General features: G+C 40.6%; 1 protein-coding gene, 1 non-coding gene and 1 pseudogene across 2 annotated transcripts in view; 1 reads left to right on the forward strand and 2 right to left on the reverse strand.

Annotated features, from left to right (window-relative positions):
- MAP4 (microtubule associated protein 4) overlaps nt 1-18,495 on the reverse strand; it is a 204,927-nt gene that overhangs the window by 156,523 nt on the left and 29,909 nt on the right. The gene's annotated exons all lie outside the window — the stretch shown is intronic.
- On the reverse strand, nt 11,672-11,779 carry LOC142447495 (U6 spliceosomal RNA). Its single transcript, XR_012784193.1, has one exon. It is a non-coding gene; the product is annotated as a U6 spliceosomal RNA (small nuclear RNA).
- Nucleotides 12,597-16,238, forward strand: LOC142446166 (MARCKS-related protein pseudogene; annotated as a pseudogene).

Below are 18,495 nucleotides of genomic sequence, written 5' to 3' on the forward strand. Positions count from 1 at the left end.
GGAAGAACAGTCTTTCTTAACTCTAGACTGAAAAGTTTTCCACATTTCAGTTTCACTGTTAAATAATATACATTACCATATGACCTTAAGCAGGGGCAACAGTCACTAAACTCACTGCCCTCAAATCAATTCTGACTCACAGTGACCCTACAGGACAGGGTAACACTGCCCTTGTGGGTTTGGGAAACTGTAATTCTTTATGGGAGTAAAAAGCCTCCTTTTTCTCTGGAACACCTCATTTTTTCTGATTAGCTAAAGTTAAAAACAATGTAACAAACCAAACTGCAAAGAATATGTTCTTCATAACTTAGAAAAACACATTTGCTGTTTCCTCTGTGTTCATAGGCTATAAATCGATAAGCAAGCAGACTACGACTAGCCACTTCCCAAAGAAACCCCACTTTAATACAGCTTGCTACAGCTCTGGCTTTCACTATGCTAGAGTCAATTTCCCCTTAACTGAAGGATCCGAAACAGAAAAGCAAGTTAACATGTATCACCCATTAATAAATGCACATCTACCAGATACTAAGCGGAGGCAGCAAGGGTTCAGAACAGCCTCGAAGAAGCTGTGTCTGGAGAATATTAGGGTCTCTGCTACTGCTAAAGATGTCCTCAAGCAATAAGCTCTTTGTTTCGCAGCTCAAACAAAAAATACAATGTGCAAATTTTCACCAAAACCACATATTATTTTTTTAAATAAGGAAAAACAAAATATTAATCTAGTTTACTCCCTTTATTTTACAACTCAGTAAAGTTTCTCTTTGCCCAAAGGCTCATTAATGGCAGTGGCAAAGCTACAGTCAGAACCAGGGTCTCCCAACGCCCTTAGCTCAAAGTGAGTCTTCATTCAACTTACCAGAAAGAGAAGCTCTACTTCACAAGCCACAAAGTGGCAAGCCTAAGTTTAAAAAGGGGTCTTCAATGCAATGGTCTGAAGAGTGTTTCCAAACCCAAGAGTTTTTGCATGAAAATAAGAGATATACAGCTTTTTAAAAACCAGAAGATCAAATAACAAGCATGCATTCCCATTCAGCACTAATATACCGGAGTTGAGAGAAGTAACTGCCTTCTGTCACACAATATAAGTGACATAGTCTCTTGTTCCTCACTAGCTTCAGTTGCCACCTTATCTGCCAAAAGTTGTAGGTGTTTCAGTAAAAGGCCTGTACTTTAACTACTTAAATCATCATGGCCTGTAAACATTTCCCAGTGACATTATAATCTTACCTATGTTGTTCTGGTCAGCTGTGCTTTGGGTTCAACTAAATCACAAAGTCACTAAGCAGAAAGTGGAGAGAGGGAAACACACACACACACACAATAATATAAGTGGTGATTATTTCAATGGAGTCAGAATTTGATTCACACACCCAGTCTTAAGCAGGAACCACTAACTACACTCTGAGTTTCAGTGACATGAAAAGCTTTACCTTCTACCTCTGCTTTAAGCAAAGCAGAATTGTACTTATCTTTCCAAAGGAAGTATTCTGAATGGCTTAAAGTACTACACAAGGAGGCTTCAAAGAGTTCATGGGAAAATGAAGTCATATATAATAGGATTTTCCCACAAACTTTTTAAAACCCCTCTTGTTTTATAGTTATAAACCACTGCTGTATTGGCAGAGATTTTACATGGTATTTTAAGACCTGGTACTAAATTGAAAAAAGTACAATAAAATGAGGTGGGGAAAACAGCTTTGGGGGAAGGGGGGGTTAAATTAGTAATAAGTCCAAATATTTTTCCCATAAGTAAGGAATTCCCATTCTTTCCGAACAAAGATAATGTTTAATTAGGGTCTTTAGAGGATAGCTCAGTAAGCAACGAGCACACCAAGCATCCAGACCTTGGCTTTTGATTCCACTCTGTGAAAAGGAACAAGAGATCCTGGAAAAAATGGCTGAATCTAGGGCTGGGGCAGGAGATTAAAATCCCCCAACCATAAAATTATTTTCGTGGCTACTTTATAACTGTAATTTTGCTGTTATGAATTGGGTGACTGTGAAAGGGTCATTTGCCCCCATAGGGGTCGCGACCCACAGGTTGAGAACTACTGCTCTTAGGAGGTATGGAATGTAATCTTGTGCAAATAGGAAAGTTTAGAATATTAGTTTTCCTCCCACTTGACCCTAACAATTTTTTAATTAGAGTTGCCCTATCAAATAATAGGAGGGCTACTTGGTTTTTAATTAATTCAACACATTTCAAGTATGGCCTAAACTTAAAATGGCAACCTTAAGAGTACCCAGAGCCCTTTTATCATTCCGATCTCCTTCTACACGTGGCCAACTAGAGGCCTAGGTATAGTGCCAGGAACTTTTCACCTTCGTCTACCTATCAGTAGTATTCTATCATGCAGAAAAACCCTTACTTATGCCCTGAACAAGACCACAAAGTCAGGCTTATTGTGTTAGCCTATCCAGCAGGCTTTTGTTTCAACAAATACTTTGGACATTGCACACTGCTTAGAAAAGAATGATCTCATCCCACTCACTGATCCAACAGACAACTTTATCAAAAAGCTTTTTGTTACAAGCTGTGATAACCAAGGAAACCAGATCTATTTTTATTATACTGGCAGGGAAAAGGAAAAAAAGAAATCATAGGAAAAAAATAGCTCACATGTTGATCTTTTTAAAAATCCTGTATCATATAAAATTATCCCCTTTTCTTTGGTTATCTGGCACAAGTGTACAGAAAGAAAACTTTCAAAATTATTTAATGCTAGGGGAAAAATCATTATTGTGACAAATAAAAAGCAAATATTAGGTTCTATTCCAAATACAAAATCTACCATAAGAATGTTTTGTTCTTTTTTAAATTACACGAAAAACAAAGATTCCTCTCCAGTATCATTTCCAAAACCAAACTCGGGCCCATATAAAAATAAGAACAATATGTACTGACTACTTATCCTATAGACATCATTCTTAGCACTTTATATATACTAATTTACTTAATATTCTGAACAATTCTGGGAACCAGATGTACTATTACCCTCATTTTAAATGAGAAGTCAGGGGATTTAAAGGTTGAATAACTTGCCTGTGGTTACTTAGCTCGTCGAGTGGTGGATATTAATTACTACTAATACTGCCTCTCACAACAATGTTACAGCAGGCTGTAGGGATACCCTCCTTGGTACCTTCAAGTAGGGCACTATGGCCAGGCTTTTCTTCCTCTGGCTGTGTACAAGGATTGATGTCAGTTCCTAAACAATAATAATAATTTAAAATCTCAAAATAGATTTTTAAAAACCCTGTTTACAGTACATCTTCCTATATTTAGGTGTGTCAATATGCATGTGAGAATAGAATGACTGAAGGTGGCTGATTAAACAAAGGAATTACTTGCAGCAGGTTGCAATATGCAACAAAACTAATATAATCTCTTCCTGGTGTTTACATCAGCAGCTATCTGATATTCTAAAGGTGAGTATTTGCCTACCATAAGATAAAATGAAAAGAGACTTATAAATGTCTGCTGTATATACTATTTTCAACAGTAACAAAATTAAGTATATTTTTTTCTATCAGAAAAAATGAATTGGCAGTAGAAGGAAATTTGATTACAGGTAAGGTGTGAGGTGATGAAGTAAGATCCTCCATTAAGAGAGATCACAAAGATGCCTTTGAAAAGAGTAAACTGACAAAATATCGATGTATAAATTACCAAGGGCACATAAGGGAGTGGGGAGCGGGGAGGGAGGGGAAAAAAAAAGAGGACCTGATGCAAAGGGATTAAGTGGAGATCAAGTGCTTTGAGAATGATTGGGGCAGGGAATGTATGGATGTGCTTTATACAATTGATGTATGTATATGTATGGATTGTGATGAGTTGTATGAGTCCCTAATAAAATGTAAAAAAAGAAAAGAGGAGAAAAAAATGATTAGGGCAAAGAATGTACAGATGTGCTTTATACAATTGATGTATGTATGTGTATGGACTGTGATACGAGTTGTATGAGCCCCTAATAAATTGTTAAAAAAAAAAAAAGAGTAAACTGAAGTCCTATGTAGCCTGAGGAATGACTCGAGGGTGCCCGTCTGTGTGCTGATAGCAGTGAAGTCAGATAAGCACTCCTTGATTTGATCATCCATCAGAGAGTTGCTGACTACCAAATCCTGTACTAGAGCTGGGGATGCAAAGAGGACGATGACTCATGCATGTGTGCAAGACAGGAGAACACAGTAAAGAACACCATAGAGGCACAAAAGGAGAATACTTGCTTCCAAAGGAATATAGGAACATCATCCTGGAGAACTGACACAAGATAAGTTCTGAACGATGAGTAAAAGTCAGGCAGCTGGAAAGGGTAGTAATTCATGAATTAAGAGACAGTATGTGCCCATGGAAAGAAAGGAAGTCATTTCGTCTGACTTTTCACATTACAGTAATAGTAAAAATGATACCATTCAACAATTTTGTGCATTAATGAATAAGTCTGGTACAAACGCTGAGCTGCAAGGCAAGAGTAATGCTGACTGTGAAGCACTTCATGACACGGTTTTGCATGAAACTATGTTCTAAAAAAAATTACAGGGAAGGTTTTCATGCCAAAACAAACAGACATTGATGGTTACTGGGGAAGGGAAGAAGAGGAAAAACTAGGCTAGCAGGTGTTAACTTTGATGAAGGGGAAGGTAGTAAGAGGGAGCCATGGCCAACAGGTATCAAAAGATCCAAAACAAACAACTGTATCGATGCAAAAGAGGGGGGTTGGAGTGGAGACTCAAAGCCCATCTGTAGATAATTGGATATCCCCCCACAGAAGTGGTATAAAGAAGGGATGATTCAACCAAGATGCAGCATAGCACAGACGCATCACACATCATTGCTCTACTTCCTGTATATGTCCTATCCCTCACTGAAATCTGGCTAGACCGGAGAACACATTGGTACAGCTAAGAGCTCTCAACACATGGAATTCAGGAAAGATAAACCCCTCAAGAACAGTAATGGGAGTAGCAATATCATGAAGGTAGGGGAATGGTCAGGGAGGAGGAAGGGTGAGAAAAAGGGAACCCATTGCAAGATTGGATATATAACCACCACCCCCAATCCCGACAAGGGGAATAAGGGAAATGTGGGTGAAGGGAGACAAAGGACGATGTAAGATACGAAATAACAATAACCATATGTAATTGGATACAGGAGGGAGGGAGGAGGAAAAAGAAGAGCTTATATCGAGGGCTCAAGCAGAAAATGTCTTGGAAATGATGACAACTTATGTACAAATATGCTTGATACAATTGAAGTCCATGCCAACTCAAAGAGACCCTATTGGACAGGAAGTTTCTGAGACCGTAACTGTTTACAGGACTAGGAAGTACTGTCTTTCTCCACAGTCAGCTGGTGGTTTCAAACTGCTGACCACTCAGAGTAGAGCCCACTGCACAATAAGCACTATGCCACCAGGATAAGGGGGAAATAATATCCAACAAGAGAGAAGGAAACAAGTAGAGCAGGGCAGGGCAAGCAAATGGAATGGCTGAGATATTGCAAACGCTGTACAATACAAAAATGATGATCTGATATAAAAGCCCCCAAAACACAATGTTTTTAAAGTGGAGATAGGGTGATCAGTGGAAGTCTACTACAATTATGGCAAATAATAGTAAGGGCTTTACAAGTGCAGATGAGAGTTTTTAAAAAATATTTCAAATAAACCGAGAACTTAACAATGGATTAGGTAAAAGAAGTAGACAGAGAAAATGAGCAATATCTGAAACGTCAGATGTTTAAAGAGGGTAAAGGAGAATGAAAAGTAATAAGCCTGGGCCAAGATAGTTTATTTATTTATTTATTTATTTGTTTGTTTATTTGCTGTTAATTGGGGGGTTAATGCATATACCGTATATACTCGAGTATACGCCAACCCAAATATCAGCCAAGGCACTTAATTTTACCACAAAAACTTGGCTTATACATGAGTATATACGGTATATCATTCCATAGTTCAATCATGTCAAACAGTTGCTACCAAAATCCATTTCCAAATTCTTTTTCTCCTGGACTCCTTGAAATAAGTTTTCCCCCCCTCCCCCACTGTACATCTCACTCCCTCACGCCCCCACCGAACCTTTATTCTACTTGCTGTCCCTATAAATTCATCAATCCTGGGTTTCACATACCAAAAGACAGTAAGACATATAACTTCAAGAGGATGACACCCCCACACAATAACATTACACCTCTGAGATAAACCCTAATATGAACAAACAAAATACAAAACAAAAATACGGAAAATGTTGAAAACCTGATCAGGTCCGGTGTGCATCACGGGGAGGGGTGGGAGGAGAGGAGGGAATCAACTGACAAAGTTTTAACCATTCAAGTCAGCTTTATCCCTTTGATCTTCTATACTTATCTCTCCAATGAACTCTGTTTAGTAACCACTTTCCTCCCATCCCTCAATTATGGATAGAATGAGATCATCAGGAAAAACTAATAATAATTTATAAAGTATCAAGGGTTCATGAGGGAGGAAGGGTTGGGGAGGAAGGGGGGGAATAAAAAGAAGGAACTGATACTAAGAGCTCAAGTAGAAAGAAATTTTTTTGAAAATGATGGCATCAAATGTACAAATGTGCTTGACATAAGAGTTGTATGAGCCCCCAATAAAATGATGATTAAAAAAAGAAGAAGAATGAGCTCACCAGAGGCTTATTTTCCTATGTAGTTCCCACAAGTATATCTTGGGTTCCCATTGCCATCCATAGCCTTCTGCAAACTGGATTCTTACAATTTAGGCTCTGATACTAATCCCTCCTTCGGCTCTGGATTATAAGATTTATACTCCCTAGTTCAGAAACAAGCCTTTAAGACCCCAGATGCTACAATACCTGAAAACTGGACACCATCGAAAATTTTCACCACACTTTGCTCTAACACCCATATCTTCCATGTTCTCTTCCTGAAGACGAGTATGGAGCAGGGCCATGAAGTGAGAACTAATTATTCTTCAAGTTAGAGCTAGGATTTACTGTGAGCCCAAAACTGGGCCTGCATCTTTTTGTTTGCTTGTTTTTAAATAGGAAAATATTTATTCAAAAAAGTTTTACTATTATGAAAACATTCAACGAATTCAAAATTTTTCACCTGTATGATTCAATAAATCAGTGTACCCGTGAACAACAGATTTGAACTGTGCAGGTCCAACTGCATGTGGAATTTTTTTTAATCGGTACCCAATTTGTTTATTTAATTATTTAATCATTTTATTGAGAGCTTTTACAGATAGTTCAATCACAACAAGCAGTGTCGTACTAGTGCTACAACTGCTACCACAATCAGTTTCAAAGCATCTCCTTTCTTCTTGAACTCCTTGATATCTGCTCCCCTTTATCCTATACTTCCCCCTCCCTCCCACCCAGGAACCCTTACTCCTTTTCCCCCTTCTTTTCTATAATAGGTTTCATATGTGGACTGTTTTCAATGCTGCATGACATTAATCTCCTGAGCTGCTCGCTGCTCCGGGAAGTTACATACGGCAATGAAGACTAAGTGATTTCTCGAGGCAATCATCTCTTTCATCGTGTTTAGTGCAGAATGGTAACCCTTAGATAACGCCACGGGCCCATTGGGAGCACAACCAGGGTTGCTGAAAGTGTGCAGGGAAAAGTTATGACCGTATAAGAAAAAGTTGAATTGCTTGAAATGTACCACAATTGAGGTCTGGAGCTGTGATCATTGCCATTTCAAGACAGATGAATTAATGTAAGGGCTGTGGTAAAAAAAAAAGAAAGAAAATCAGTGAAGTCATTGCTGTAGTTACACCAGCAGGCAAGACAACCATGCACTTTTGTGACATCCCTTTATCATCCTGTATTCAAAATTCAGGTTTTATGTGAGTGCAGTATGAGGGGACTTCAGAAAAATGGTTTTAAAAAGGAATTTTTCCACAAGGCTCCCTTATATGTGTTAATTGACTGTTATAGTCAACTAACTTTTGTTATAATATATGTAATTAAAATAATTATAATTTACATTTGTTCAACAGTCAAATGATAAGTAGTTAAAGTTTTGGGGAAGCCAAAGGTTGTACTTGGATTTGACCATGTGCAAGTCAGCACCCCTCGCTCCAGTTGTTCAAAGTTTAAGTGTACATTTTTTTTAATGTTTTACGAGGCTAACCTAGATAGAATAACTACAGTTAGATTACTGGCCCAGAGGCTGGAAAGTATTCTGAAGACAAGAGCAGGTAAAAAGTTTTCCCTCTTACAGGCAGAAAACTTTCTCCAGACCTCACTTAGACCTCCCACTCAGGGCTCTCAATGCACCACAATATACAAGAGGAAAGCCGTTTGTGTACACAAATTTCAAGATATAGGCACACGTGTCAAATTAAAAATGATGAGGCCAACAAGTATTCGCAGGAAACAAAAGATCAGGATGCAAACCATTTAGGAAGAATGTGTGTTCATAACTATCCAGTCAGGATGTAAAGCCATTTAGGAAGAATGTGTAAACAACTGCTACCCAAAAAAATGTATACTGAAGACAGCCATTCGGTCTCCTGTCAGCTAACCAGCTCTGTCTCTCACCTAGGTCAGCAGTCACTCCTTCCTAGCCAAAAGCTGACCTTTACATGTCAATGGACTTCAAGCTAAAGCTGATCTACAATCATTAACCCCTACATTTCCTTTGTTCTCAAAGCACAGACTGTAAGAATTGTAGATCACCATGTGGGGGAGGGGAGGGGGTGTTTGTTTGGGTTTTACCTAGCACTGCCGGGCAGCTATGCCTGTTACAATTCACCAGTATGACGTCTCTATTTCTCCTTCCTAAAAGAGTATCAGACTTTCCTTATTGACAACAGTAATACTAGCATCAATAAGATATAAAATCTGGAGGAGGCAAGGCAAAGCAGCAAGCAATTCTAGTAATCTAAATCATGAGGAAGGGCCTCAAACTCATCGCCACCAAGTTGATTCAGACTCACAGAGAGTGGAACTGCCCCAGTGGGTTTCCAAGGTTGTGCATTTTTCCAGGAGGGGACAACCTCATCCTTCTCCAGTGGAGCAGCTGGTGGGTTCAAATTGCTGACCTTGTGATTAGCAGTCCAAGACAACTTAAAGGTTTAAAAATCCCTAGAGGACTTAGAAAGCAGTTACAAGAACTGCAGAACCTCCTTTTACTATTGCATGTATTCAAGTGCTCAGCTGGCACTTGGGAACTAAGTAGACATGAGAGTGAGCTTAGGTAGTAACAAATGAATGACATACTGCACAAGGTGTACCAAAGGGTTGCATCCTTTCACCATATTTACTCAGTCTACATGTTGAACAAATAATCTGAGAAGCAGGACTACATGTTATCAGAGGAATGTCACACTGACAACCTGTGAAATGCAGATGACACAATCTTGCTTGCAGAAAGTAAAGAGATTTGATGATTAAAGACTAGTCTTTGGGTGAAGGGAAACAATGGACAGGGTAAAATATGAAATAATAGTAACAATATATAATTGATCAAGGATTTATAAGGGTGGGAGGGTGGAGGAGGAAGGGGGAAAAATAGGAGCTTATACCAAGAGTTCAAGTAGAAAATGTTATAGAAATGATGATGGTAACATATGTACAAGTATGCTTGATACAGTTAATGTATGGAATGATATAAAAGCTTTATGAGCCCCCAATAAAATGATTTTTAAAAACAATAATAATAAAGACTAGCCTTCAATGTGGATATATGCTTCTAGTACACCACTGACTATGGGTTATTATTTACGTGCCCATGAGCCCCATCCTCAAAAAAGAAGCAAGCTCTTTATATCAGGTGACACGTAACAGGTATGTAAGTCAAAAAGTACTGCTGGTAGGGTTACAGTTTATATATGCACAGGTTTATTCCAAATGAAACGTGTCAAATACATCTCCATGATCTGTGGATGGCTCCTGATTAGGCTCCCTTAGCGATGCACCTATTTTAGCCTAGGTAGTGTGCCTTCAAAAGGAAAGGCCTCATCAAAAGTGCCTTCCGAGGGGACCTGCTGAGCCAGTTCAACTGGAAGCAGAGAGGTCAGCTCAGGTTGTGGGAACTGCTTTTTGAGATTCCCCAAGAAGTAATCTTGATAGATTTTCTTGAAGGACACATAACTATCACACAGGCTTATTATAAAGAAGATTTAAGAAAACTGACAACTGCCTTTGGTGAGGGAAAGGCCAGACATGGTACACCCTGTCTGTCTGTAGAGCAGCAAGCAAGGGCTGTCCAGTAAGGGTTCTGACGGTAAACCTTCCTCCATCTACCCTATAGCCCTGGTATTGTCCCTGCAGACTTCTTTTGCTCCTTAAACTAAAAGGACACTCACTTAAAAAGGGTCACTGAGTCCCTTGGAGATGCCAAAACTATTGTTTTGATGAAGTGTAAATCAAAGAAAACTTATTCAGGAAATGGCTTGAGAGATGAAAACATAGCCTTCAGAGTATATAGACTTAGATGGAGTATTTGTTAACAAACAACACCTTCACATATTAATATTTTTGTTTATTAAGGATCACTATGATTTTGTAGCATTATTTTTGCAGAAATTAGAAGCCATTTTCAAACTTTAATGTGGTCATTACTTGGGAAGATGGCTTAAAATAGATTCCAGGGCCCTATTTTCAGAGTTGGAATTTGTTAGTACTGCTGAGGCCAGTCACCCCCATTTCAAAGTACTGCAAAGGTTCTGATGCAGATTCAAAGAACTATGCTTAAGAGAAACATGCCTAAATAATTTAAGATTTACGGTAATTACAAAAATCACAGCTAGAACTCTTTTTTACACTGAACTCAAGGCTAATCGAATTATCTGTAGCCCTATAAGTCTCACTGATAAATTTGTTCTTCATGTGAAAGCTGTTTGGCTAAAGAATCCTGTTCTAGGCTTCATCTACTCCCACGTGGTAAGCCACTAGACTCTACTGTTCCTAGCGACTACGGTTCTCACATCAAGACAATAGAAGAATGATATGTATGAAAAGTATTTTTGTCACTAAGTCATTTTCTTTGTAACTGAAAGGGCTTTTGAAAACCAGTCACACAGACGATACACTGGCATATGTAATCATCAGTTTGGAACGCCTAACAAGTAGACGATAGCACAGAAGCTACCTCTAACAGCTCAGAGCCTTGACCTCCAAGTGCTTAAATGCCATCACAGAAAACGCTACAACACAATTCTCCTTTTTTTTAATAACCATTAAGAAGGTTCTTGGTTCATTAAGGTTTAAATTCAAAGTCAATATTAAAAGACTAGCACATAAAGCAATGAACAATCCAAAAATGAAATTAAGAAAATTATTCCATAACCCCTTCCCAGGGGTAAATAAAAAGAAAAGTGGGTGAAGGGAGAGAGCAGCCATTGTAAGACTATATATATATATATGTGTGTGTGTGTGTATATATATATGTAAAATTATCAAGGGTTCATGAGGGAGGGTAGGTGGGGGAGGAGGTAAATGAGCTGATATCAAGGGCTCAATAGAAAGAAAACGTTTTGAGAATGATGAAGGCAACCAATGTACTTAACACAATGGATGGATGTATGGATTGTGGTAAGAGCTGTACAAGCCCCCAATAAAATGATTTTTAAAAATAAAATAGAACACAGAAGACAAAAAAGGAAAATAATTCTACTTATAATAGCATCAAATGATTAAAATGTTTAGGAATAAATTTTTTTTTAATATGGAACGTTTCACGAATTTGCGTGTCATCCTTGCACAGGGGCCATGCTAATCTTCTCTATATCATTCCAATTTTTAGTCTATGTGCTGCTGAAGCGAGCACAGGAATAAATTTAACAGCAGTACAAAACTTAAAATCAGGAAACTATAAAAATAAAAATCTGGATAAATGGAAAGCATCACATGTTCGTGAACAAAAGACTAGACTTAGTTTTGTTAAAATGGCAACAGCCCCCAAATTGATCAACACTCAATACAATCCATATGCAATTTCAGCTAGCTTCTTTGCAAAACTTGACAAGATAATTCTAAAATTCATATGAAAATTCAAGGAACCAAGAATAGCCAAAACAATCCTGAAGAAGAGAACAAAGTTGGGACACACCATTTCTAATTCCAAAACATACCACAATGGTACAGTAATCAAGACAATATGGTATAGGCTTAAGGAGAGACATACTCGTAATCAATAGAACAGAACTAAGTCTGAAAACTTCACATTATAGCCAACTGATTTTAAATAAAACATATCAATGTGATCACTATGGAAAAAGCAGTCATCTTAATAAATAATGGTCCTCCTGGTTAATGTGCACAATAAACCATCTCTTCTGCTGTCTTTGCTAAAGAAATAGTAATGCTGACGTAACTCAATTTTGTCCGTAAGGAACAGCAAGAAGTGGGACCCTAACCAAATCATAAAACTGAACTCAAAAAGGCGCAAAAGTATGTACACAAAATGCTATTAGAGATACTAGCAACTGATAGGGCCCTGGTAGCACTGTGACTAAAACAGTCAGTTCTGAACCAAAACACTGGGAGCTCAAATCTACCAAGGGAGAAAAATGTGGCACTCTGGCTCCTTTAATTTACAGCCTTGGAAATTCTACAGGGCAGATCTACTACCCTATAAAGTCACTATGAGTGACCGGGAATTGATTTACCAGTAGTGAGTTTTATTAGTAACTGAGGAGAAAAAACTAAGTGAACAGTTATGTACAGAGAGTCCTCATTCTGCACATTTTTATGAGACCATAAAAATGAAGGAGGCAAGCTGAAACCAATCAAAGGTGAGCATAATAATCAATGAGAAATTATGAATGTTCTATGACCTTTAGAAATGTTTATCAAGAACTCACTCACTCACTCACTCAAACTTACTCACTCAACTCTACTAAAAAAAAAAAGAAAAAGAAATGTTTATCAAAACATTCAAAGCTCTCTCACTGTCAGTTACATATATAGGGAAGTTCTGAAAAATCATAAAATTTGTATTTATTTCAAAACACTATAAAATATTGGAAGCACGGCAAATATTTGTCTGTATGTCTGTATTTCTTTGTTATAAAAACTATTAAGGGTAGTTTAAACAGTGTTTTCCTTCTACTCGCTGAATAACTTAGATATGGACCGGGTATCTTCTCCATGCTAGGGCAACCTTTTTCTTTTTTATAAATCATTTTATTGGGGGCTGATAAAACTCTTACCACAATCCATACTTACATACTGTCAAGCACTTTGGTGCATTTGTTGCCGTCATCATTCTCAAAACATTCTTTCTACTTGAGCCCTTAGTGTCAGCTCATCATCCCCCCCCACCGCTACCCTTCTCTCCCTCCCTCACGAACACGTGATAATTTTTTTCCATGTCTTACACTGTCCGATGTCTCCCTTCACCCACTTTTCTGTTAGTCTGTCCCCCACGGAGGGGTTTATATGTAGATCATTGTGATCAGTTCCCTTTTCCTCCCCTACCTTCCCCTAACCCTCGACAAACTTTTTCTAAGTTCGGATCAGCTTCCAATATTCTACCCTTTGTGCTTTCAAAACTGTGAGATGTGAGAGTTCCTTTCATCTCTAATTTTTCGCTGGGTTCCCGTCTGCTGGCATATCTTCATCTTTTTTACCTCAACCACTGCTCAAGTAAGTTCACCTGGACCAAGTCTCTGGCTGTCTATCTGGAGTCTCAAGACAGTGACAGGGCAGCTATTTCCTTTTTTTTTTCTTAAACATTTTATTAGGGGCTCATACAACTCTTATCACAATCCATACATATACATACACCAATTGTATATAGCACATCTGTACATTCTTTGCCCTAATCATTTTCAAAGCATTTGCTCTCCACTTAAGCCCTTTGCATCAGGTCCTCTTTTTGCCCCTCCCTCCCCGCTCCCCCTCCCTCATGAGCCCTTGATAATTTATAGATTATTATTTTGTCATATCTTGCCCTATCCAGAGTCTCCCTTCACCCCCTTCTCTGTTGTCTGTCCCCCAGGAAGGAGGTCACATGTGTAGATTCTTGTAATCGGTTCCCCCGTTCCAACCCACTCACCCTCTACTCCCAGTATCGCCCCTCACACCACTGGTCCTGAAGGTATCATCCACCCTGGATTCCCTGTTCCTCCAGCTCCTATCTGCACCAGTGTACATCCTCTGCTCTATCCAGACTTGCAAGGTAGAATTTGGATCGTGGTAGCTGGGGAGAGGAAGCATTTAGGATCTGGGGGAAAGCTGTATTCTTCATCGGTACTACATTGCACCCTGACTGACTCATCTCCTCCCCTCAACCCCTCTGTGAGGGGGATCTCCAGTGGCTGACAAATGGGCTTTGGGTCTCCTCTCTGCACTTCCCCCTTCATTCACTATGGTATTTTTTTTTATGATGCCTTATACCTGATCCCTTTGGCACCTCCTGATCGCACAGGCTGGTGTGCTTCTTCCATGTGGGCATTGTTGCTTCTGAGCTAGATGGCCACTTGTTCACCTTCAAGCTTTTAAGACCTCAGACACTATCTCTTTTGATAGCTGGGCACTATAAGTTTTCTTCACATTTGCTTATGCACCCATTTGTCTTAGGCGATCATATCATGGAGGTGTGCAGCCAATGATATGATTTTTTGTTCTTTGATGCCTGATAACTGATCCCTTCGGGACCATGTGATCACACAGGCTGGTGTATTCTTCCATGTGGGCTTTGTTGCGTCTGAGCTAGATGGCTGCTTGTTTATCTTCAAGCCTTTAAGACCCCAGACACTATCTCTTTTGATAGCCGGGCACCATCAGCTTTCTTCACCACATTTACTTGTTCACCCACTTTGGCTCCAGCGGTTGTGTGTGTGTGGGGGGGGGGGGGGGGTGAGCATCGTAGAGTGCCAATTTAATAAAAGAAAGTGTTCATGCATTGAGGGAGTGCTTGAGTAGAGGCCCAAGGTCCTTCTGCCACCATAATACTAAACCTATAAATATAGACACATAGATCTATTTCCCCATCCTCATATATATATTTGCATGTACATGTCTTTGTCTAGACCTCTAGAAATGCCCTTTGACTCCTAGCTCTTTCCTCCATCTCCCTTGACTTTCCTCCTGCCCTACTACCATGCTCCGTCCCCACCTGGGTCACAGCTATACCTCTTCTTTACATAACCTTACCCTTTATCATTCCCTACCAGGCCTGCCACTCCCCCCTCACCACCAATTTGGGTCCCATGTTGTTCCCTTGTCCCTGGGTTTGTTAACACCACTTCCTTAGCCCCCCCCACCTCCCCCTATTCCAAGTCCCCCCGGAACTGTCCGTCCCGTTGTTTTTCCTCCAGATAGTTCATCCAGCCTGTGTTATTTAGACAGACCTGAGCTATTTCTTCTATCATTCTATTTACACTCCATTTGAATTGCACGCTCTGTTATTACTCTTGGTTCTTTAGTACACTTTTAATCTTTTGGGGGCCAACTTCCTCTCAATTTTTTTTTAAATGCCACATAATTTTAGTACTAGGAGATAAAAAAGCAACACACTAAATATGTTGCTGTGTATAAATTGTGTATAAACAGATACACAGTGGAGATACCCCTCCCCCTCCGGGGCGAGCCCCACCCCTCCGCCAGCCAGGCCTACCCCGCCGAACTATCCCCTGCAGCGCGAGGGGGGGGGGGCGCGGCTCTGGGCGCCCCCCCGAAGACCCCCACCCAGCACGGCAGCCAGAGCTCTAAGGCTCCCCGGGGCGACGTGAATGCTGAGGAGGCCGCGGGCGCTTTCCCCACCAAGGCCAATGGACAGGAGAACGGCCACGTGAAAAGTAATGGAGACTTGTCCCCCAAGAGTGAAGGGGAGTCTGCCCCCGCGAACGGAACAGAGGAGGCTGCTGGGGCGACCGGCGATGCCATCGAGCCAGCACCCCCCACCCAGGGCACAAAAGCCAAGGGGGAGGCCCCCCACAAGGAGACTCCCAAGAAGAAGAAGAAATTCTCTTTCAAGAAGCCTTTCAAATTGAGCGGCCTGTCCTTCAAGAGAAATCACAAGGAGGGTGGGGGGGACTCCTCGGCCTCCTCCCCCACAGAGGAAGAGCAAGAGCAGGGAGAGACAGGTGCCTGAAGTGAGGAAGGCACTGCCCTGGAAGGGAAGGCTGCCACCCCTGAGAGCCAGGAGCCCCAGGCCAAGGGGGCAGAGGCTGGTGCCCCTCTCAGTGAGGAGACACGAAGAAGAGCCAGGGCCCCAGGCTGCTGAGCCAGAGCCAGAGCCAGAGAGTGGCCCGACAGCGGCCAGCGAGCAGAATGAGTAGCTGGGTGGGGGCAGGTGGGTGATCTCGAAGCTCCAAGAACTGTGCTGTCCTTGCGAGGTCACTGCCTGGACCTGGTGCCCCGGCTGCTTTCCTGTGCCCAGAAAGGAAGGGGCTGTCGCCTCCTCCCAGCCACGTCCCCTCTCCCTCCTGTGGATTCTCCCATCACCCATCAGGCCTTCCTCATGGGGCCAGTTGAAGATGGTCCCTTACAGTTCCCCAAGTTAGGTTAATGATGTGAAATGCCCTCTCTCCTTCCCTGTCCCTACCCCTGCACAAGCAATTGCTGGTTTTCTTCCCTAAATCTTATCCAATAGGTTTTGTTTATCCTGCTCCCCGAGTCCCTGAGCCAGAAGTGGGGTGCCTACACTCCAAAACCAGCTTTCCCCCAGTTGAGTTTTTAGTCTCTTGTGCTGTGCCTAGTGGCCCCAGGGCTGGGGAGGACACTGTCCCGTCTAGGTTTTTATAAACATCTTACTCAAGTTCAAACCTCTCAGCTGTGAATCCACTTGTGTCTCTTTTTGACTTGGTGAGCAAGTATGAGGCTTTGGGGTGGGAGAGCTGTAATGTGAAAACAACTCCTTTCCTCTGTTCCCTGCCCCCTCCCTCTCGTTGTAAATAACTTTTAATGGCCACCCCCGATTTGCATCTTCTTTTGTTTTTCTATTCTAATTGCTAAAACCACTCGCTTCCACCTGGTCTCACTGTCACCTTTGTAAAAGGAATAAATGTTGTCCCTTAAAAAAAAACAAAAAAACAGATACACAGTGACCAGTAATTGACTTACTACCAGGGAAGTGATATATTGATCACTGATCTGGATATGTTATTTACATAGTGATTTGCAAACTGAAGTGCTTGTAATGAAGTTTATACACTATGAAATTATTTATAGCAAATATGCTGTGTGAAATTTGTTTTGGGGGGCCTGGAGGATTGGCAACAACATTTCGATAACTGAAATTCATGCATATCTGTGTACAAAAACTTCTTGTAGAACAAAATCATAAAATCCTAGCATTTAGAAGGGTCATCTAACCTAACCAGAGGGTAGGAGAGCCTTTTTATTATTCCTTCAGATATATAGATAATTAGTAATAATCTGGTACCTGCTTGACAACTTCAAGTGATGCTCATTATTCACAATAGCTCTAATGGTTAGAAAAATAGGCCCCACTCAAACTAGCATACTGACCAAAAGCACAAGTTCCAGAATCTTCCCCCAAACAGCTGGGTAAAGTTGGGTAAATTATGTAATCTCTCCCTGACTCAAATGCACTCATCTGCAGAATAAAATAAGGCCAGCAATTGTGGAGTTACTAGATTTAAAGGAAATCATCTGTGGAGGATACTTCATATACTTTCTAGAACATAAGGAGATCTGGTGGCACAGTGGTTAAAGTACTCAACAACAAACAAAAGGTGGTCAATTAGAACCCATGATCTGCTCCACAGATTTGGCATTCTGCTTTTATAAAGATCAGTCTTGGAAAGCCTATGGGGGCAGTTCTACAATGTCCTGTCAGGTCACTCTGAGGTGTAATCCACCTGATGACAGTGAGGTTTTTCCCATCTTTAACATATAACAACAGATATTCAGTAAGTTACTGTATAGTTAATTACCATTTGAAGAGTGGTTTTTATTATGAATCTCCATGTACGTTTGTTCAAGCTTTCTCTTTTACTAGATGCTTACTGAGTTCTTGGATACAGTCTGTTCCCCAACTTTCTATATAAACTATTTACCAGAATTATCTCCCTTAGAAATCAGATCCCTTTTCCTTCCTACACAATTTCAGCCTAAAGTCACTGTGTGGGCAGGGCAGAGTCAAAGTCCTCATCTTGGGGTGGGAAGGAAGCCATGGTGCCCCAGAGTAGAGTGTCAAAGGTCAGGCAGAGTAAGGACGCACAACAAAGGCAGTTGCTGGCGCCAGAACAAGGTGAGGAGGGCATTCGTCTAGTAAAAAAGTCAGAAGGCAGCCATCATCCCAAAAGATCAACTGAATCTGACAAATGAGGAAACATAACTAGCTTAAGAATGGAAAATTAGGCTTGGCTTTATAAAAAGGGAATTGAGCTTAAAGTAAGCAGATGTGATAATATACCACATGGAAATTCTTATTTAATGAGTAATCTTGATTGCTCGGAAGGTCAGTGTTTTGCTGTTCCATTCAAGTTGTTGCTTCCGTAGTGCTGATTTTCAGTGTATCCACATTCAAAACATGTAGTGGTAGTCTCTCTTGAACATGCTAGTAATAAA

The sequence above is a fragment of the Tenrec ecaudatus genome, chromosome 4 (genome assembly GCF_050624435.1).
Source record: "Tenrec ecaudatus isolate mTenEca1 chromosome 4, mTenEca1.hap1, whole genome shotgun sequence".
NCBI lineage: Eukaryota > Metazoa > Chordata > Mammalia > Afrosoricida > Tenrecidae > Tenrec > Tenrec ecaudatus.